This window comes from Mixophyes fleayi, chromosome 1 (genome assembly GCF_038048845.1).
Source record: "Mixophyes fleayi isolate aMixFle1 chromosome 1, aMixFle1.hap1, whole genome shotgun sequence".
Classification (NCBI taxonomy): domain Eukaryota; kingdom Metazoa; phylum Chordata; class Amphibia; order Anura; family Limnodynastidae; genus Mixophyes; species Mixophyes fleayi.
Window position 1 is genome coordinate 10,978,968 of NC_134402.1, and position 23,669 is coordinate 11,002,636.

The following is a 23,669-nucleotide window of genomic DNA, read 5'->3' on the forward strand; positions in this document are numbered from 1 at the left end:
AAGAGAAGAAAGATGGGGAGCTGCCATGATGTCAGGGTAGATGAGACTAGTTGGCGTGGGCCCAAAAAATAAAAAAAAATAAAGCTGGACCAAATGCGTCCATCCTGAGATCTGTCCATCAGTTGTCACATATGTCCCTGATTTTCTGGGACAAAAGGTTTTGGAATCGTACATGGAATTAGGAGCACACAATTATCTCTTCTGCAGAGTAGTTATCCATGGCGAGGATTTTATGAAGTGAGGGATCATGACAGGGATGACTGGATGAATGCAGGGGCTATTTTTGGAATGTAGCATTCTGAGAAGAGACCGGTTCGTGCCAGTGAATCTCTGAGTGTGAAGAAGCAGTAACTTAGAAGGTGCAGAGTTTGTTGTGTTACTGGGTCACATGGACACAGGGCGATGAGTGAGGCAAAGGAAAATGCCCTGACCCAGAGCCTGCGTGTAACCCAAGCAGGTTGTTTTCTGGAGGTGGAAATCCCTCGTTAATGTCCTCTGACCCTCAAACAACTTACATGTTGCTGAGCTGTGTGCTTCAGTGAACGTGGTCATTGACCCTTGTGATTATTGTCTCTAGAAGCAGGACAACGATCAGACAATATTATCCACAACGATGGTTGTATATCGAGGCTGCAAACTGTCCACATTCCAGACCTCGGAACTTGGACACATGTCGGTACGACTTGCTGCCAGTGTGACCTTCTCTCTGTCGTGGCCTCAGAGTGAGAACAGCTTATCTTACCAGGCTGCTAAAGAGCTGCTCATACCCGATGATCCGGAGGGGAATGACCAGCACACGGAGCTCTAGAAGTGACGCTGAGCAGGATGTCAGATCCAGAAAACAAAGAGAGGACGTCTTACTTAGCAAAAACGTTCTTCAGGGACAGATCTTCCAAACCTGGGTTTGGCCATAAAAATTGAAAAGTGCTTTGGTTTAAATGTATTAAATATCGTGCTCAGAAAATGATGCTTCAACTGCAAGTCAGAAGGAGGGGTCTCCATACAGATGCTGTATATAGCAGGGTTGGCTCTACAAGCATACATTATATATTGTGATTCAGTACATTGTGTATATCTGCAGTGCTTACAGTGTTACATATCTGGGTCATATTACAGCATAATGTTAGGTTACGCTCTCATCTGACCAGTATACAACGCTTTCATGCGACCAGTATACAACGCTCTCATGTGACCAGTATACAACGCTCTCATCTGACCAGTATACATCGCTCTCATGTGACCAGTATACAATGCTCTCATGTGACCAGTATACAATGCTCTCATGTGACCAGTATACAATGCTAACATCTGACCAGTATACAATGCTCTCATCTGACCAGTATACAACGCTTTCATGCGACCAGTATACAACGCTCTCATGTGACCAGTATACAACGCTCTCATGTGACCAGTATACAACGCTCTCATCTGACCAGTATACAACGCTCTCATGTGACCAATATACAATGCTCTCATGTGACCAGTATACAACGCTCATGTGACCAGTATACAACGCTCTCATCTGACCAGTATACAACACTTTCATCTGACCAGATTAGAACGCTCTCATCTGACCAGTATACAACACTTTCATCTGACCAGATTAGAACGCTCTCATCTGACCAGTATACAGCGCTCTCATGTGACCAGTATACAATGCTCTCATGTGACCAGTATACAACGCTCTCATCTGACCAGTATACAATGCTCTCATGTGACCAGTATACAATGATCTCATCTGACCAGTATACAATGCTCTCATCTGACCAGTATACAATGCTCTCATGTGACCAGTATACAATGATCTCATCTGACCAGTACACAATGCTCTCATCTGACCAGTATACAATGCTCTCATGTGACCAGTATACAACGCTCTCATGTGACCAGTATACAATGCTCTCATCTGACCAGTATACAATGCTCTCATGTGACCAGTATACAATGCTCTCATCTGACCAGTATACAATGCTCTCATGTGACCAGTATACAACGCTCTCATCTGACCAGTATACAACGCTCTCATGTGATTAGTATACAACGCTCTCATGTGACCAGTATACAATGCTCTCATCTGACCAGTATACAACGCTCTCATCTGACCAGTATACAATGCTCTCATCTGACCAGTATACAACGCTCTCATGTGATTAGTATACAACGCTCTCATGTGACCAGTATACAATGCTCTCATCTGACCAGTATACAACGCTCTCATCTGACCAGTATATAATGCTCTCATCTGACCAGTATACAACGCTCTCATCTGACCAGTATACAACGCTCTCACATGACCAGTATACAATGCTCTCATCTGACCAGTATATAACGCAGAGCCCATGATACTAATCACAATAAAATACAGTGCCCATTACATAATCTATTTTTTTGCAACAATAAATATCTCCTTACAAATTTGGAAGGTTGGGGGGACAATAAGAATAGCTTCCATTATGCAAAATAAATAGAAAAGTACTGTACAGTTGATCAAAATGTAAAAATCGGGACATTTCCATGGACAAATCTTTACAATTTGGAACTGTCCTTGGACATTAGGGACAATTGGTAACTGTGGGGTCTATTGGTTATTCAGCAGTGGTAACAATCAAGTATCGCTGCAATTTGCAGCAACACATAATGCAGTAACGCTGCTATTTACTCTGTCTGGGCTCCCCCCTCCCTGCATGCAGTATTTTACTCGTCACCAGCAGCCTATCACTGACGGCGAATGGCGGACGTGATCTGACCCGACGAGGGATCTAGCAAAGTGCAGGTAAGCTAACTCCACCCTGAGGTAGTAAATTAGTCACATCGCAGTCCCATGGAGTTCTATGGGGACTGCGGTAACCAACGAAAAATAGGTTCATTCTGCAGAAATCTCCAATTACCAGTGTTAACCCCTTGATAAATTAAGAGAACCTGCGATAGACATTCTCTGGATTTTGGGCTATCTTACTTTGTTAAATAGACCCTTATGTATCACACCAGTGAATACATCATCATTGATACTGTGGGCCTCGTTCATCTTCAGAGGGCAGTCCTGTTTATGTGCCGTATCGTGTGTGTATCCGAAATGGACCTTACACCCAATGAATTCAAGCTCAGATGAAAATGACATTTCTGATTGCCCGGGGGGTGGACGCACGTAGGTAATGTGCAGTAATAGACGTGCCGAGGTCAGGCGCACACACATGCAGTCGATTCAAGCTCTTGGAACGTGTTTTTTAGCCGTATCACTCGCACCAGCTACACAGCAAGGAGTAAGTGCCGACTGATAGTGATGACTGACATGTATGCATGCTACAACATGTGTTTGCAAGTAAGAAAAACTGTGAAATAAATTACATTTGTTTTTTTTAAAGTGTTCTTTTAATAAAGATTATAGTGTTAAATGTTGTTAATTTATTTAAAAAAATATGTTTTTGGGCATGCGGTCTGATGTGACTTTATGTTGCACATATCCAGGTGTGTTTATCCTGCACTGTGTTCTGTCTGTCTGTAACCGTCAAGTAAAGCATAGCCAGAACGTACTGTAGGCGGATTAGTGGAACAGATGGTGGTGTACAGCATCAGAGAGGTCACAGCAGAAAAAATAAAGAAAAGTCCAAAATAAACACCTTGCCCGGCACTAACTAAAGGTCATTCTGGCCTTATCTATGTGGAGTTTGTATGTTCTCCCCGTGTATGCATGGGTTTCCTCCGGGTGCTCCAGTTTCCTCCCACACTTCAAAAACATACCGGTAGGTTAATTGGCTGCTATTAAATTAACCTTAGTCTCGCTCTGTGTGTTTGTGTGTGTTAGAGAATTTAGACTGTAAGCTCCAATGGGGCAGGGACTAATATGAGTGAGTTCTCTGTTCAGCGCTGCGGTATTAGTGGCGCTATATAGATGATGATGATGTTGACATAAGAAGTTCCAGCATATGTAGTTTAATCACAACATATATCAGACTAGCTCCTATAGAGATCCTACAGTGCCTTTCCCCAGGCAGAGCAAAGACTCAGACTGGACACACTGACATCCTTTTTAAAAACACCTTACAGGTGCAACCAATAGTCACTGTGCTGTCAGACTGGGAGATCAGAAGACCCGGGCTGGGCCTTGTAAATGGAGCCCACCCTTCTCTCTCCATATACACCCTAGGGACCCTTACCAGCTTTATCCTAAAGCTGAACACACTCTTTTAGAAAGCTCCTTCCCACACGAAGCAATCAGAAATCTGGGACAAACGTATCTGCCCTGAAATACTATTCCTGTGTCCTTGTCACAGTACTAATACCCAGATTCTAATGGGAATGCTTCTAGAGATCCTTTTGTACTTGCATACAGGTGAACGTGTGTGCAGTTTACATCTGATTTTATAAAACACAGATGGCGCTGACATTGCGTTCCAGGATATCAGGCCCTCTATGTCTCCAGCACAGAGATCATCGGGTGTTGCATTCATTCTTAGAGTCCATGTCTCCCTCTAGTGGACATCATTAGTTTTACTAAAGCTAAGATCTATTTCTCAGTTAAAATCCCATGGTAAAGGGAGGACGGAACATTGTCTTCTCCATAAAACAGGCTCTTGGGTGATCTCAAGAATACACTTAAGCTGTTATTTTTATGGGAGAACATCCAAGCACAGTTCCTGCTGAGCCAGGGAACGTACAGCCGCTGGTTCATGTTGTCACAGAGGAGACAGGATGGTCTGTGCTGGTGTCCAGTGTCTGAAGATACAAGAATGGATAGACTCGCTGTCACTCACCCAGGATTTCTCCCAGTTACTTATAGTGACCACTGTCACCTGGGGAGCTGCCTCTTCTTCAGTCTTATACACAGGCAGCAATAGTAGATTATGATTATATTCATTCCCTGCTATCTTGCTCTGACTGCCGGCTCTGCACTCTGCCTGTCAGGCGCCGTCTCCGCACTGACACTTGGTGCAGGAGACGGACGCCTGCACCTTCTCAGCAACCACGTCCTGTTGCCTAGCAGCGGGACGCTATCTCTGCTCACCTGTCTGCAGCCAGCATGTCTTACCGCCAAAATCTCCCTAACCCAATCAGGAGGCACATTAGGGTATATAAAGCAGCCTCTGACACATGTCTAGTGCCAGAGTATTGGTTCACTCCAGCTCCAGCGTTTCCTGAACTTCTGATCCAGTGTGTTATTTGGTTCTGACTCGGCTTCCTGTGACTATTCTCCTGTGTTTCGTTTTGGTACCTCGCTGCCCGGCTGGTTTGACTATTTGGCTTGACCTGACTTCTCTCTGGATCCTCCCTCTGTACTGCACCGCTCGGTTGGCTCTGACCTGGATTGCCTGACTACGCCTGTCGCTACACCGGTGACTGTCTTGGAAAACCGCGACCTGCGTACCCTCTGCAGCTAAGCCCAAACCTCATTGCGGGAGTCCCTGGTGAATACCGGGGGTACGTTAGACTCCGCGCCTCCCTGTTCAGTTGCGCTAATACCGGTTAGCGGCCATCTCTGCAATTCCGTGACAGTATACTCTGGCCATATGAGTGGACAGGACGAACCCTCAGCTCGATCACCCCCCCCCTAGCAGGGGCTCGCTGCCGACAGCTACACACTGTGCAGGTCCGTTCAGCAGTGACAGTGTGCTGCCCGGCTGCTCTGATTGTGTTTTAAACACAATCAGAGCAGCGGGACAGCACACTGCCACTGCTGAACGGACCTGCACATACTGTGCAGCCGCCGGCAGCCTTAGAAATCAGAGAGGGGGCCCCCCCCTACATCGCCCAGGGTATAATAATTTCCTAGATCCGCCCCTGGTTTTGGCCAGGTACAAAGTTACTCATTTTTTTGCTTTACTTTCCTTAATGAATCAGGCCCATTGTGTTTGATATCACAACTTACTGGAATAACTTCTAATATATTGGAAATAGCCATTCTGCCTAAAATTGTCTTTCGCAAACTCAGAAACACACTCTTTAACCTTAAAAAGGGTCACACATTACGCTTAATCTCAGTAATGAGTTACAACAATACATTTAATCAAAGAAAGAGACACCTGTCTGTAATAACATATTCATCATCATCATTTATTTATATAGCGCCACTAACTCAGCAGCGCTGTACAGAGAACTCACTCACATCAGTCCCTGCCCCATTGGAGCTTACAGTCTAAATTCTCTAACACACATATACACACACACACACAGACAGAATCTACAGGTCCCCCACATATTTAACATCACTTGTGTAATACCAGTGTTTATATTGTGTCCGGGCCCCCGTCTCTGAAGGACACATTGTCGTGCCATTTACTCATTACTAAATGTTACATGAGACATGAAGCATTCCTCTGATTTAATTAAAGAACTCAGTATGTCCCACAGGAGGGTTTTGCTTCCCATCCATCTGACATTGACGAGTCTTCACCTGTCCAGGATTTGTCTCCCGCCAGATCAGTGACAACAGTGTCAGAACCTTAGACTGTCATTAATTGTTTCATTAAACCTTGTGCCCAGCTGTACTTAGTACACTATAAAGTGCCAGTGAGGTTTGTACTGTGATAATCTTCTGTAAATTGTATTACTGGTGACTCATGTCGTAGGATGAAATGTCCCCCTGAAGGAGTTTAACGCCTGTCTTCAGAAGAGAAACAGGGATTAGGTGGTGACGATTCAATTAGGAGCAATAGTCCTGTTTTTTTACCATGCAAATTGTAGGCAATCATGGCACTGACAGTGTGATAAAATATGATCATTTCTGTTCCCAACCCTACGTGTGAGCAAAAGTGAGCAAATTAACCTTATTTTATCACCGCAAAAATAACGTGTTAGGGAACATCGGACACCTCGTTCCTATTTGAATCACTTACTTTGTGCAGTTTCTATATTATTGAACCTAACAAACAGTGCTGAGAAATCCACCTTAAGGGTGTAACATAAAATATACATTGCACATGACTTCTCCAAAGATATTTCTTAATATACTGCTGTAAAAACATATAATTTGACAGCAGATAAGAACTGCTTGGCCCATCTAGTCTGCACATTTTCTAAGCTATAGTAACCTCCAAACCTATTTAATATCCTTATGTGTATCCCAAGCATGTTTAAATTGCTCTACTGTATTATCCTATACCACCTCTGATGGGAGGCTATTCCACTTACCCACTACCCTTTCTGTGAAGTAATATTTCCTCTGACCCTACTTCCCCCCAGTGTCAGTACATGTCCTCATGTTCTAATACTTCTCTTCCCCCCAGTGTCAGTACATGTCCTCGTGTTCTAGTACTTCTCTTCCCCCCAGTGTCAGTACATGTCCTTGTGTTCTAATACTTCTCTTCCCCCCAGTGTCAGTACATGTCCTCGTGTTCTAATACTTCTCTTCCTTTGTAGAATGTTTCCCTCCTGTACCTTGTTATAACCCTTGATATATGTGACAGTTTCTATCATGTCCCCTCTTTCCCTTCTCTGCTCCAAACTATACATATTAAGATCTGTTAGTCTTTCCGGGTAAGTTTTGCTCTGTAGGCCATGCACTATTTTAGTTGCCCTTCTTTGTACAGTCTGTAATGTATTTATATCCTTCTGGTGATACAGCCTCCAGAACTGAACACAGTATTCTAGATGAGGCCGTACCAATGACCTATACAGTGGTATTATTACTTCTTTCTTTCTGCTACTGATTCCTCTCCCTATACAACCCTGTTGTATATCTTTGTGTCATCTGCAGTAAGACATACTGTCCCTTCAATACCATTTGCAATGTCACCAATAAAGATATTAAAAAGCACTGATCAAAGTACAGATCCTTGGGGTTTCCACTGGTCACCTCTACCTCCTGTGAATGTTCTGCATTTACTATAACTCTGTTTTATATCCTGCAACCAAGATCTTATCCATTCTACCATCTTAGAATCCAATCCCAGCTTTCAAGTTTATTTAACAGTCTGCTATGCGGGACAGGGTCAAAAACCTTACGAAAATCCAGATAAGCTACATCTACGACCCCTCCTTGATCTATTACTTTACTCACCCAGTCAAAAAAAGTCAATAAGATTTGTTTGACATGATCTCCCCCCAGTAGATCCATGCTGTTTGGGATCCTGTAAGTTACTGGATTTGAGATATTCTACAACTCTTTCTTTTAAGAGTGTTTCCATCAATCTCCCTACTACTGATGTAAGGCTCACTGGTCTGTAGTTCCCTCTTCCTTGCTCCCACTTTTGTGCAGTAGGACTACGTTCGTTCTTTTCTAGCCCTCTGGAATTACTCCTGTAGCTAGTGACTGATTGAATAATTCTGTTAATGGTATTACCAGCACCCCTTTAAAGTCTATTAGTATCCTTGGATGTATCCCATCTGGCCCCATTGATTTATCCACTTTCAGTTTTGAGAGCTCTGTTAGGACCTTCTCCTCTGTAAATGTACTTGTATGTTCCTCAGTTTTATGAGTATACTTGTAACTTAACTGTGGCCCCTTCCCCGCTCTTTCTGTAGTGAGCACTGAGCAAAAATAATTATGAAGATGATCTGATATTTCCTTGTCTCCCTCAACAAGACTCTCACTCTCTGTCTTTAGTCTTATTATTCCTCCTTTTGTTTTTCTTCTTTTACTTATATACCTAAAAAAAGTTTTACCCCCTTTACCTACTGACTAGGCCATATTCTATCCAGCTTGTGCCTCTGCACATCTGATTACCTTCTTAGCCTCCTTCTGTCTACAAGATTCACCTCTTTGTCTTCATTATTCTGAGTCTGCTTATATTTCCTGAAGGCCGTCTGTTTTGCTCTCACAATATTTGCTTCTTCTTTTGCAAAACACACTGGTTCCTTTTCCTTGTACTTTTCCTTACACTTTAGATACAAAGGTCTGTTGCATGTAATATTGCTCTCTTTAATTTTCCCCACCTCTCCTGCACTCCATTCACGTTCCTCCACTCCGCGAAAGAGTCACTAATACCCTTTTCACACTGCTGAACCGGCTATATACCGGGTATATGAACCTGGGATATTGCCTGATGACAGAGCATCCCACCCCGGCAAATTCCCAGGTCGACCGGGTTCACACTGAATCCGGTCGACCGGGTTCACACTGAATCCGGTCGACCAGTGTCTGCAAAAAAATGAATAAAAAAATGTCTTCTTACCATTTAATAGATAGGCAGTATCTCCTCACGCAGCTACAGGGACAAATTACATCACTTCTATTGGCCAGGGTGAAAATTATGCTTTTAAATCGGCAATAGGCCCTCCTGACCGTTACTGTACCTCAGCTGTTTATATAGCGCCACTAATTCCACAGCCATGGTTGGGAATTGAACTCATGACCCCAGTGCTGTAAGGCAGAAATGCTAACCACTGAGCCACCACACTGCCATGTGCCATGACACCTTTCTGATAATGGCCAACCCATAGGAGGCCAAGGTGAGAGATAATGAGGGTTCAGCAAGGTTGGAGTTAAGGATAAGACACTACCACTATCCCCCCGCCCCCCACCATACACACACACCACCACAACTTTAATGCAAACGGTGGTTACATGAGGCCAGAGATGTCACTTTTACATTTTAGCGCCTGGGGCGAGAAACAAAAATGACCCCCCCCCAGCCTTGGCCGATGCCCCTATCGCACAGCCCTAGTAAGGCCTCCTATTGGTTTCCAAAAAATCTTGACAATCTGTCAGTCCATAGTAGTGTTAGATATAGAAACCACTGCACCATTTTTGCAGTCAATACTCTTTTCCTTTCAACTACCAGATAAAATAAAAACCGTATCCTAGTGCTTACCACAGACTAAAGGATTCAACGGCTAAAATAGAAGTGATCTGAGAGGGTGCTTATTAAAGTCTGCCCACCCCATGATATTGATACTGGTCTAATCTCTTCCTTGCAGTGCTGAGGGGACCTCCGTCAGGCCGGTTACTTTAGGAAAACCTTAAACCACGCAGAAGAGGCACTAACTGTGAATTGAATAAAGGTTCTGGAAAGGATTTAAACATGTTATATATTATATTGGGCTCCTATGTCTCCATATAGTCCAGATTTTGGCACGTGTGTCCTGATAATCAATTCCCAAAAGGAACGAGGCCTAGGATATTGGGTGTGGCTTCATTGGAATGTGGGCGTGGCTGGGAAGATGTGGGTGGGGTTTGGAAGGATTGGGTCCTTGATATGATGCAGATTGGGGGCTGAGGCTTATTTTGTCCCGATTCTGCCACGTAAAATGTTGGCAGGTATGCTGCCCAATGTGGGCAAACTGAACATGGATTTTGTCTGTGCCCTGTGTGGTCAGCTTACGAATATCTCTTACATTGGTTACAGAATCCTTTTCCATAAGGGTCTAATATGTAATTGAATTTTGTGTGCTCTGTACCTTCACCATCCCATATATGTGGAGTTTGCATCCACCTAAATCTATAGTCGACAACATTTTTTCGCCCTTGGTACTACATTGTTTCCAAACCCTTATTCAGAAGCTTCTACACCCACATTTTCCCTCAGCCACGCCCTCAGATTGGCCACGCCCCTTTCAGGGTCTGAGAATTACGACTGTTTGGGGCTATTGGGAGGAATGGCCGCATGTCCCCTTTCTTGCACAACCAGATCTACAGCCGAGTAAAGTGTCAAAGCAGCACAAATACCTAGACTGAAGTGCAGTCTGTTACATGCAAGTTCACATGCCGGCAGCCATACAACACTCAGCGGCTCCACCAATTAACAATCCTGAAATTTTAAACAAGCTCCTTCGCTTAAAGGTCAATTCCATCCCAAACTAAAACTCTCCCGTAGTTACAGTTACTGAATGTGTGAAAATGTCACATTAGGCCCAAACCAGGGTGGCAAAATTTCAAGGGGCGGCTTACAGACCTCTAGATCCCTCAGCTGTTATTTCTACTGCATCTGCCACACATAATGCAACCTAATGTATGAAAATTTATGCAAATCCTTTTTTTGTGTTATACATGACCGCGTTAAAACTCTCCTTCACTCCCCTAAAAACTCGCAATCACAATGATTAACGTGCGGGGGTAGCGTTCCCTCTTTTTCAATTGAATTGCACGAGTTTTCGCGCTGCGTTAATTAAAAACGGTCGCTATAGCCGTTAAAAACCTGCGGGTGATTTTTTTTTTTTTTAACACTGCGGGGAAAAAAAAACTTGCAGTCAATTGAAAACCCCCCAAAGTGTTTTATTTCAATGTGAACCCATTTCTGCTTATGATGACGATTATAATGTATCAATAGCTGCACTAGGCACTGAAAAGCAGTCAATTAAACCTGCTATAAATAGTTATACAAAGCTTGTTATACTGCGGCTTACAGAGGTCAGAGGTCACTGTGGGTTGTGTTTGACATGAAGCCAGACAGGAGTGTTGCCACATATTGGTAAATAGACCAGAGGTGATCGAGCTTCTCTGTGTTAAAGGTAAACTGCCCGTGTGTTAGTGATTAACTGACTTGTAACTATATATATTCAACTTTCTGGTGGAAACAGTGATATCAGCAGAGAGAGGTCTCTTTATGGGGGCTGGGTTACGTCAGACTTGTGAGTAACTCTTTTATTTTATTTTACACCAAATAAGTTTGACACCGAGTTTCTGAAAAACTTTCATTATGCTAAATGATTTCAATCTGTAACTTATTTCTTCAGACGCTTTATATCTTACTTTCTGCTCTCTCCAATCACAGACGAACCAGAACATGTGTTACTGGTTTCAGAGGTGGAAGGTAGAATCGTGAAAACTTCTAAAACGAGGTGTTGTCCATACTAACCAATCAGATTCTAGCTATCATTTATTTAGAATGTATGAGATAAATGAGAGCTACAATCTGATAGGCTGCTATGGGCAACACCTCTACTTTTCCTTTCTAGACGTTTTAGCAAATCTACCCCAAGATCTCTATACATAGAATATTTACATTAATTTTAACGCAAGCTGATGGAACTGTATACAACACCACGCTCGTACTATAAACAGGGGTTTATATACCATACAAATATACCATATTGGCTTTGAATTCTTTGGCTATATTTCAAGATAGATAATATACCCGAGCAATTCTGACAAGAGTAATATAACTATGAAGATGCTGTTTTAATGTGTTGGATAAAGATCTACGACCATATATATCCTTTGTTACTCTTATAACTTTTATACCAAGGATTGTGTTCCCTTTGTGACTAGATATTTTATATATGTATTAGTCACCAGACCAATTATAACATTCTTCTTATACCTTAGTCCAGCGGTTTACAAACTGTGCGCCATGGCTGCCGGTGGTGCCGTGACAAACTCACGGGGGTGCCACATATCTCAGACAGACAAGGTGGTGGAGTACATTCTACTCTCTCTCCAAGCTGTACCTTCCTAGTCATACCCACTGAACCCTCCCTCTCATTCTCTTGCTTTGAAGTCCACACTATCCTTCTATTTTATCCTCTCCACCTTCGTGTTGCTGTCATTTACCGCCCCCAGGTCCAGTTTCTCAATTCCTTGACAACTTTGCGCCCTGGCTCACTTATCTCCTATCCACTGACCTGCCTAGACTCATACTAGGTGAGTTCAACATTTCCATTGATAATCCCACTGTCTCTTTTGCCACTAAACTACTTTTACTTAATTCCTCATCTGGTCTCTCCCAATGGACCTCATCTCCCACCAACAGTGATGGACACTCCCTTGACCTTGTCTTCTCCCGCTACTGCTCTATGTCTAGTTTCACCAACTTAGTCTTCCCACTCTCCGACCACAACCTCCTTTCCTTCAGCTTCACCTTACCTCATGCCCAGTGCAGAGCTCCACTGGAGAGAAATCTCTTTTCTATCCCGATATCCTCCACTATAAATTCATCCTTTCATCTTACAGCGCTGCCCTTTCAATTACCAAACAAACATTCTTCAAATCTCTAATATCCGCCCACTCTTCTAACCCACATCGTCTCTTTAACACCTTCAACTCACTTCTCTGCCACCTGCACCTCCTCCTCCTTCACAGCCAATGATTTTGCCACCTACTTCAAAGACGAAATCAACATTTGACAAGATATCTGCTCATGCTAAATTCCACACACTCCACCCTCCTTCACCTACACTCACCTACACTCCTTAATCCACCCTTAATTCATTCTCTCCAATAACCGAAGACAGAGTCTCTGCACTCATCTTATCTCATCCCACAACCTGTCCCCTTGACCCCATTGACTGCCAACTTCTCCGCTCCCCCTCCCCCACTGCTTGCCTACCTTTAACTCACCTCTCAACCTGTCTCTGTCCACTGGCACATTTTCATCCTCCTTTAAACATGTGCTCATCTCACCATTTCTGAAGAAACCATCTCTCGATCCAGATTCTCTCTCCAACCACCGCCCTATTTCTCTCCTCCCCTTTGCCTCCAAACTACTTGACCAATTAGTATACAAACACCTGTCTCACTTTCTCTCCTCTCATTCCATTCTCTACAATCAGGCTTCCGCCTTTAACATTCCACTGAAACTGCTCTCACAAAAGTGATTGATTATCTACTTACTGCAAAGTCTAAGGGCTAGATTTACTAAGCTGCGGGTTTGAAAAAGTGGGGATGTTGCCTATAGCAACCAATCAGATTCTAGCTTATATATATTTAGTACTTTCTATAAAATGACAGCTAGAATCTGATTGGTTGCTATAGGCAACATCCCCAATTTTTCAAACTCGCAGCTTAGTAAATCTAGCCCTAAGGGTCATTTCTCCATCCTCATTCTCCTGGAACTCTCTGCTGTTTTTGACACTGTTGATCACCCTCTTCTCCTACACACCCTTCACTCCATTGACCTTCGTGACACAGTTCTTTCTTGGTTCACTTCCTACCTATTGAACGGCTTCTTTAGTGCTTCTACCTCTGGCACATCCTCCCCTCCACTCCCACTATCTGTTGGGGTCCCACAAGGCTCTGTTCTTGGCCATTTATGTTTTTCATTGTACATCTCTTCTCTTGGGGAACTAATTTGCCCATTCGGTCTCCAATACCACCTCTACGCTCATGACACCCAAATCTATATCTCTTCCCCTGACCTCTATCCTTCTGTACGATCTCATGTAACCAACTGTCTTTCAGCTATCTCCACATGGATGTCCCAACGCTACCTAAAGCTGAACATGTCCAAAGCAGTCCATCCTGCCAGAATCACCACATCCCCTCAAATCTCCCTCACTGTCAATAACAACACAATTTCCTCAATCTTGGTGTCACACTTAACTCCGCACTCTGCTTTATTCCTCACATCCAGACTCACTCCCAGTCCTGTTGACTCCACCTTAAAAACATTAAGAATACGCCCTTTTCTTACTTAACATGCTACCAAAACTCTTATCTATTCTCTCATCATCTCCCATCTTGACTACTGCAACCTCCTGCTATCTGGCATTCCTGACACCCATATATCCACACTTCAATCCATCCTAAATGCTGCAGCAAGACTGATCTTCCTCTCTCACTGCTCCACATCTGCTGCACCACTTTGGAAATCCCTACACTGGCTCCCTGTGTCCTCCAGAATCCAATTCAAATTACTTAACTTTACCTACAAAGCCCTCAACAACACCAGCCCTTCATACATCTCAATTCTCATATCAAAATACTCTCCCTCTTAGATCTACCTCTGACCTGCACCTTGTCTTGTCTCTGGTAACACTTCTCACTCCCACCTACAAGACTTCTCCCGTGCTGCTCCCCACTTATGAAATTCTCTACCACGCTTAATCAGACTTTCCCACAGCCTTCAAATCTTTAGACGCTTTTAGAAAACCCATATATTTTTTAGAGCTGACCTTATGCCCGATAACACTATTCACACTAATGCACACTGACAACTATCCCAATCTCCACTCTGAGCCACACTCGCTCTTCTTGTTTCAGCTGTGCCCTCTTGCAGTGAAACTAGGTACACACTGCAGAAACTTTCGACCAATTTGTTGTCACTAACAATTTTACAAGCGACTGTAGTTCCAATCAGTCTGCCGATTCACGTGTACACACGATACACGACTGAGGCCAAGTACAGACTGGAGAATTTTCAGACCAATCTGTAATATATATAACGATTGTACCTACGACTGAAGATCCGACCGGTCGGGCGATTCATGCGTACACACGATTTACCTTCAGATCTGTGCTTTTCATCTGGATCTATAGTGGTTTAGATAATGACATTCATGTCACACTGATTAACCTCCTTGTTACATGTCATAACAAATTTCTTTAGCTTCTGTGACTCTGAAACTAAATATTCAGTCTCAGAATGAACAAACGAATTATTCCATCCACATCACTCTCTACATTTAGTTACAAGGACATGTTCATTGGCGGCATCAGCTGAAAAGACCATGGGGTAAATGTATGAACCTCCGGATTCTTCAACTCCGGCGAGTTCAGCGTCTTCAGCGCTTAAATTTAAAGCGGCGCTGCCTTGTAAAGGGAAGTTTCCCTTTACAAGGCAGCGCCGCTTTAAATTTAAGCGCTGAAGACGCTGAACTCGCCGGAGTTGAAGAATCCGGAGGTTCATACATTTACCCCCATGACTCTGTAAACTATGGAGATCGAGATCACTGAAACTCTGAAAAAAAAAAATTCAGGCTCAGAACGAACGGATGAATTAATCCACTTACAGCACTCTCTATAATTAACACAGACACAGTGACTCTCTCTCTGGGCAGATAGCTGTGTGAGTACATACACACTGCAAGATCGGAAGGCGGCTGAAACAAGACTTTTATTCCTACTGACCAATCAAATTAAACGATTAACCGTGTTTTGGAACGACTGTCGTTCATTGTGCACGTATACACACTAATGCTATATCTGGCCAAACGGTCGTTTATCGAGTGTTTGGCCAGATAGTTGGTTGAAAAACCTGTAATGTGTACCTAGCCTTAAGCTGGGTACACACTGAAGAATTTTTCAGACCGACGTACTATCTCAAATGATTGTACCTACGACTGAAGGTCCAATCAGTCTGGCGGTTCATCCATACACACTGACATGATTTACCTTCAGCTCTGTGCTCTTCATCTGGTCCATCATCTGGTCCTCTAGTCTTCAGAGAATGACAGAACAATATTCATTCATTCATTACTGTCACATTGTCACGCTGATTAAAACCGCCTTGTTATAGCTATCCACATGCCCTAACGATTTTTATTAGCTCCTGTGACTCTGAAACAAAATATTCTGTCTCAGAATGAACAAATGAATTATCCCTTCTACAGCACTCTCTACATTTATTCACTGGGACATTCATCGCTAGTATCGGCTGAAAAGAGCCCGACTCTGTAACCTCTATGGAGATCGTCAGCGTAAGTGCATACACACTACATGATCGTTAGGTGATTGATCGGAAAATATTGAACGGTACAACCAACCAAATGAGGCGACAATCGTCCATTTGGGCAGACTTTCGACTATCGTGTCACCACACACACTGACCCAACTTTCGAACGAGCGGTCGTATTTCGGCTGGTTGAGACGATTATCGGACAAAAACCCTGTAGTGTGTACCCAGCTTTAGAATGTAAGCTCTCTGTGCCCTTTCTTTTCATGTCTGCATTTATTTTGTCTCCATTGTATGTCCTGTTTTCCCTACTGTACGGCGCTGCAGAGCACTGTGGTGCCTTACAAATCTATGATAATAATAATAACATTGTAGTATAATTTTGTTTAATCTTATTCCTATTAGTGAGTGCTGTAAATTGTTCTTTGACAGAAATATAATTGAAAAAAAAAATATAAAAATATTCTTTATCCTTGGATTTATGGAGTATTTTTACAAACAACTTAAGTGTTTCTGTCCTGAACTTATTACGTTATTGTGACCCAACTACTTATAAAACGGGTCTGCTCTGTAATTATTTTGGATTAGGGGTGCCTTGAAAAATTTATGGAGACTGTATGTAAGAACGTTACCTAAATCAGAGAGACAGGTCTGGACACAGCCCTCAGAGCTGGTCACCGCTCTCTTATACAGCTCTGGAATGTTTGCAGGGAGCTCGACGCTACCGAGAGCGCGAGCACAAATATTTGGAAGCCGCCTCTATCCCAGCAACGGTTCCTATTTGCTATAAATATGGGACCGGTTCATTGAGAACGGGTTTTCCAAAAGTGCTTTATCTTTCTACTGTCCTCTGCGGGGGAAAATAGCTATAAAGTTATTTCTATGATAACTGCCAACATGCAAGTTTGAAAACATGAGACGGCCTTTATATATATATATATATATATATATATATATAAAACTTGTCGTATGTTCATGTTAATTAGAATCTTATCACAATGATAAGAAATGATTTAATGTTCCTATTTATTAAAATATGTTCGGCCAGGATAGCGGCTCCCAATAGTCTATGGGCTTTGCACAATTTGGGATAGGAGGGAGGGGTATGAAGCCGGCTGGGGGAGCGATGTGAAGACCCTCTCCTGTAATGGAGCATTAGCTCTTGGGGTCACTCTCCGATCTTGATAAACAGGGCGTATTTGCAGTCCCCATAGACACTTATATAGACTGTATCTACAACAGAAGATGCTGGGACTGCTCTCTGCTGGGACCCTGTACTAGTACATAGACATGGTACTACACAATGGGGCATTCTCTGTAAACTGGGTGATTTACAGGGGTACACAGCTCTTTGGAGGTTCAGAAATAAGCCCCTAACTCTGAGCTGTCACATCCACTCCCTGCTCACTGGCCAAGAGCCAGCTGGGACAACTAGTCCCGATTTTTACTATATCCATAATACAGGAGCTCAGTGTGACACGCTGACCCCGCCCCCTCCTGTCTGCCAGCGGGACACCAGAGGCGTGGGCGGGGCCGTACGGAGACGCGCGGATGCACGCAGGGGGCGGAAAGGGGTTGTACGGAGAGGCGCGGACGCACGCAGGGGGGCGGGGCTGTACGGAGAGGCGCGGACGCACGTCGGTAGGCGGGGCTGTACGGAGACGAGCACGCAGAAGGCGGTGACGCAGTGACGGTGATCCGGACGGTGAGGCCGCAGCTCGGCGAGGAGGGAACAGTGAGAAACCGGGGCAACGTGCGGACGGCTGGGGACAGGAGGAAGCGGCTCCCAGGAGCAGGTAACGGAGACACCGACACCGCCGAGGCCAGAGCGCCCGGACCCGTGCTGCGTGTGAGGGAAGATGGCGGCGGCTGAGAGAGAGGGGGGAGGGCGAGTGTCCCGGATGCAGCCCGGGCGTATAGTTCTCTCATTAACTGTGGTGATTTATGGGGTGATATCTCCCAGAATTGCCCCGGGGGTCAAGGGGTGATATCTCCCGGCATGCCCCGGGCGGGAGAGAGACCAGGCTGGGGGAGGGGCCTCTGGCACGTCACATGATGAGGGTACCACAAGCATGGTACATCCGGGCTTTTATATATATATATATTTGTAGATACATTGTGTAGATGTGGGGGCAGCTAATGTTGGGGAATGGGCTGTTATAACCTGTTCCCAACCCAAAAAGAAAAAAATCTATTGCAGATATAATATGCTGCTAATATACAGCCCTGTATATACCATCATCACACAGTGCACTATTCATACTGGGGCAGTAATATCTCCTTCGCTGTGTACCTTTATTTAAATATCAATTATTGACAGTTTATATGAATAAACCTAGTGCCCCAGTGAAAGCCAACATTGATCCTTTAAAATCAGTGTCTATATGGGGCTGGTGTCTCACATCTCTTACATAAATCAATGTTATGTATGTGTATTTTTTTTTTTTTTTTTTTTTATAATGTTTTGTACTTTTTATGAGGCCATTGTATGCAAGATCCACTTACCCAGGCATCAGTATCTCCTGATAAAGATGGGTTTGGGGAAGAAAGACCTAAAAATATTAAGAAAAAGAACTGCTTGGATTCTACAACTACAATACTTTAACAGTTTAGTTACTTAGTGACCTCATTAAGAAACATTACTGGGGTAGCACAATCTGCTATTCTAGAAAATAACAATTGGATGATGACTAGAAACATAGGGCATTTCTAACAATACTAAATTTAAAAAGATGTAGAGGCTTGGTTTATACTAGGACAAGTGTATTAGTGTGTCACGTAGGTTGTTATAGTCCATGTAGGTGATGGGTAAATGAGAATATACTGGCAGAGACAGTGGTCTTACATTGCTTCACAAACCTTTAATGTGAACATTGTTAATCTTGGATGTGTGTGGTTGAGTGGCTAACCCTTATTTTCTTAGTGACAATCCCAGTCTCATACATTTTGTAATGAGTCTTTATGGATATCTTGTTCATCTAAACCATCCCTGGACTACAGCCAGCATGTAATTGTAAAACCCAGCTTTCCTCTGGCGGTCCAATGTGGGTTAGATCTTATCTCTGAAGATTTGTGGTACATTAGGTGGAGGAGAACATAGAAATGGTAGATCTCAAAACAAGAACATTTTACTTGGTATATATATGAGACGACTGCCTTTTAAAAGTGTAGTTGTAGGCTTATGAATTTGAGCCTATACTTACAATTGGATTGGGGGTATCCGATGGGTGTTGAGCCACAGAAAGTCCATGTAGATTTGTTTTAAAGTGAATGGAGGAAGGACACATAAGTGGGGGAAAAGCCAGCCATATTGTATGCTCATGGGAAACGAGGGGGGTAGAAAGCCACTGCCCTGATCTGACGGGTATGAGCGGAGGGCCTCAATTCTAGCTAATATATAACCCCAGGGCAAGTGCCTACAGGGTAGTAAAGATATTTCTGTATGCTGAGCATAGTGATGTAAACTGAAGACTATACACATTGTCTCACTCCTTGATGTGTGATAAAGAGTCAGATTAGGATATTCAATTTTCTGAAATTTAAAAGGGGACATTGCCTTGAGAGTATCTGTAATACGGGCATTCTACTGGAGTGACTGCCTTTCAGGAGATTAATGACTATTTTTCAGGCCATGATTAATTCTTTCTGATAAGATAGTAGTGAATCCATCTAACCAATATCCAGCTCTTCCATGGTGACATGCTTTTCCTTTTATACCACAATTATTGAAGTTTTGTCTGTTAGAATCGGGAAAGATATGAACATGCAAATAAGTTGGGAAACCCCTGAATATATTTCTGTAAACTATTAATGAAATGAAAGTGGTAATAACAATATTTCTTTTATACAACAGCAACAACTAAACTTGATACCAAACTATAAAGTTGGACGTTGCTGTATTGTTTGTAGCAATTCAGGGAGTTTTTGTTTTGTTTTTATTTGCAACTACCATAATTGGCAGCACAGTTTAATGGTGTATTACAGAAAGACAGCAATTCTGAAGCTGTTTTTTCAGTGGGACAAAGCATGTGTTGCATGATACATTTCTATTCTGTCTTACACATCTGAGGTCAGTTTGCTGTTATCTTTATGCTGTTGTACCATAACTATTATTGATCATAATCTTGTTTTAAATGACAAAACAAAGTTATTTCCCAGACAGTGGTTCAAAATAGGAGGGTGTGCTGTTTTACACACCTGTGGGAATAAAGAAAGGTGACGCAGACAGACGTAAAACTGCAGACAATCCTTCAGGGTGTTGTGATTTTCTTGTAACTTCCTGATATGTTGTCTTGTTATGCTGATGTTATCTCACTAATGTACACATGACTGATGCAAATCATGGTGAGTTCAACTAATCCAATCTATAGGTTTTATGGACTATACAGCATACAGGGGATGTCATCTTGGCTGATTAGAAATGTGTTTGGAGAATACCCTTAAAGTGGTTTTACACCTCTAAACACCCATCCTTTGCCCCCTGTTTTAGAGTCTATTGCTGCTTTTCCCCTCAGCCTGGAGAAGTTGGCAACAAGGAAAGGACATTTAATGCCATAGTGGGCAACATTTTGAGAGCTGATTTAGTCTTGGTTGCTAATCACCTTATTTTCTCGCAGAGCCTTACTGTTAATAATTTTGAAGTTAACTCATCCTAATTGCTGTCCAAGGTCGCTAAGTTTCTGAACCTCGGATGCCCATCATGTACAGCCAATGCGTCCTGTTTAAGTGTTTTGGGAAGAGGTGTGGCTTCACAGATAGAGATATCTGGGTAATTCAACCACTCCTCCTTGATTAAATGGGTATCTCAGACTGTGTCTAGAATTCAAAAGCTGTATAATAACTACTTTTAAGGCTGGCTAGGTATAACAAATATCTGTGTGGACATCTTGTTGAAGTTGGGAAACTGTGAATCTTTATCCAGTGACAGGAAGTGCTGTGCTGGTCACCTTGCCTATCTCCAGGAAGTACGGGCTACACACACTCAAGGGGGTAGATTCAATTAGCCGCGATGTTCCTGCGCATTTTTACTGTTAGTATGGTAAAAAAAATATTTGCTCATGTTTCCTCGCACCACTATGGGGCGTAAGGAAATGTCTCCGAAATGGTTGTGAAGATACTTTGCACAATTGAATCCCCCCCCCCCCCCCCCCCCCCCCCCCCCCCGTGGAGTTGGACTAAAACATGTATAATAATTTCTGGTGAGAATAAGAGGGGAGGGGTATCAACAGGTTACTTTTGTTAGGCTACATACTTCTCCATCAAGCCACAGCTACATTGTCCACCTCCATTATGTTGTCTCTGCATACTAGGAGTTGGGTTATTATACCAATAAGTAACATTTATTATAAATGTGTTTATATTATATCAGTAAACCACATCTCCAGCCTTTGAGCTACAGATACAATATAAAACAGATGGGAAACATGCTATCACTATAATTGTGCACTGCTAAGTCTGGTTTTATGTGGGCCTTTATTAAATTCAGGCCTGGACATGTCCCCCCAACAGTCTTATTTTTCACAAAGAGAAAACATGTGACCTTGCAACTTAGAGGTGCGGTTTGAGCAGATCTAGATTGGGCACATTTTAGAGTATCACAATTTTGTATTGGGAAATACACCTGGATATCAATCAACATTGTAATGATAAGTACTCTGCTTCACCCCTTATGCTATCAGCATTGTATACACAGGAGGTGGAGGAAGAGATACATCAAGCTTTCTTGTAGATTAAAAAGAAAGGTGGCTTTTTGCCACTAAAACTACAGAAGATATATTTTAAAATTCTTGAAAATGTTTACATTTTATAATACTATGAGACTTCTAACAACAATGGGCTTCATGGCCATTACTGTAAGTTCAGGGGATTCTTATTCACCCTCAGCTGGGAGTTTCCCCCAAAGGGCTGGGAGGAAAAGATTAATGTTAGAGTAAAGGTGACAGCTGTCAGAATGAAATAATGTATATACGGTGAGTTATTAGAACTAGACTTCCTCCCTCACCTCTCATTCTTATTGTTGTCTTCAGTTTTCCTATCCACACCCCAGTGTTGTTGTAGGCTTCCACTTCAGTGGGATCAATGCCTTACACAGGAGCCAGTGTAATGTGACGTAAGACGGAGCAGAATATGGAAGTTTCTGTTCCTGTAACCAAAATAAAACCTGTTAACTTAGTCTGACTAACACTAAAACTAGAAGCTGATGCCATCAGTACAGCATGCAGAGGGAGAGTGGGTATACATCTCCTAAGGACGGATAGATTGTCTAGGAGGCAGCTCTGGGGTCTCCTGTACCCCTGGACCAATGTATTTATGATGAATGAGCCCAGAGTTATGCTGCTTAAAGAGCAGGTGTATAATATGAGATAAACCTGACCCTGTCTCTCAGCATTACACATGCATACTGAGTGGGGGGGATGAATGTTGGGGTGACCTCAGGAGGTAGGTAGTTACCCTCTCTCAGCATTACACATGCATACTGAGTGGGGGGATGAATGTTGGGGTGACCTCAGGAGGTAGGTAGTTCCCCTCAGCATTACACATGCATACTGAGTGGGGGGGGGGGTGAATGTTGGGGTGACCTCAGGAGGTAGGTAGTTCCCCTCTCTCAGCATTACACATGCACACTGAGTAGGGGGGGTGGGGGTGTGAATGTTGGGGTGACCTCAGGAGGTAGGTAGTTCCCCTCTCTCAGCATTACACATGCATACTGAGTGGGGGGGATGAATGTTGGGGTGACCTCAGGAGGTAGGTAGTTCCCCTCTCTCAGCATTACACATGCATACTGAGTGGGGGGGATGAATGTTGGGGTGACCTCAGGAGGTAGGTAGTTCCCCTCTCTCAGCATTACACATGCACACTGAGTGGGGGGGATGAATGTTGGGGTGACCTCAGGAGGTAGGTAGTTCCCCTCTCTCAGCATTACACATGCACACTGAGTGGGGGGGTGTGAATGTTGGGGTGACCTCAGGAGGTAGGTAGTTCCCCTCTCTCAGCATTACACATGCATACTGAGTGGGGGGGATGAATGTTGGGGTGACCTCAGGAGGTAGGTAGTTCCCCTCTCTCAGCATTACACATGCACACTGAGTGGGGGGATGAATGTTGGGGTGACCTCAGGAGGTAGGTAGTTCCCCTCTCTCAGCATTACACATGCACACTGAGTGGGGGGGATGAATGTTGGGGTGACCTCAGGAGGTAGGCAGTTCCTCTCTCAGCATTACACATGCACACTGAGTGGGGGGGGGGGGGGGGTGAATGTTGGGGTGACCTCAGGAGGTAGGTAGTTCCCCTCTCTCAGCATTACACATGCATACTGAGTGGAGGGGGGGGTGAATGTTGGGGTGACCTCAGGAGGTAGGTAGTTCCCCTCTCTCAGCATTACACATGCATACTGAGTGGGGGGGATGA

The 23,669-nt window shown here is 43.5% G+C and overlaps 1 protein-coding gene across 2 annotated transcripts in view; it reads left to right on the forward strand.

The window, feature by feature from the left end:
* ZNF638 (zinc finger protein 638) overlaps positions 1–23,669 on the forward strand; it is a 100,488-nt gene that overhangs the window by 49,357 nt on the left and 27,462 nt on the right. Inside the window, exon 1 of one of the 2 annotated variants that reach the window (XM_075188086.1) lies at positions 17,913–18,058. The exons of the other annotated variant lie outside the window; for it this stretch is intronic. The gene's annotated coding sequence lies outside the window, so the exon portion shown is untranslated. Of the gene's footprint in view, positions 1–17,912; positions 18,059–23,669 lie in introns of those variants that run through there. 2 annotated transcript variants of the gene reach the window in all.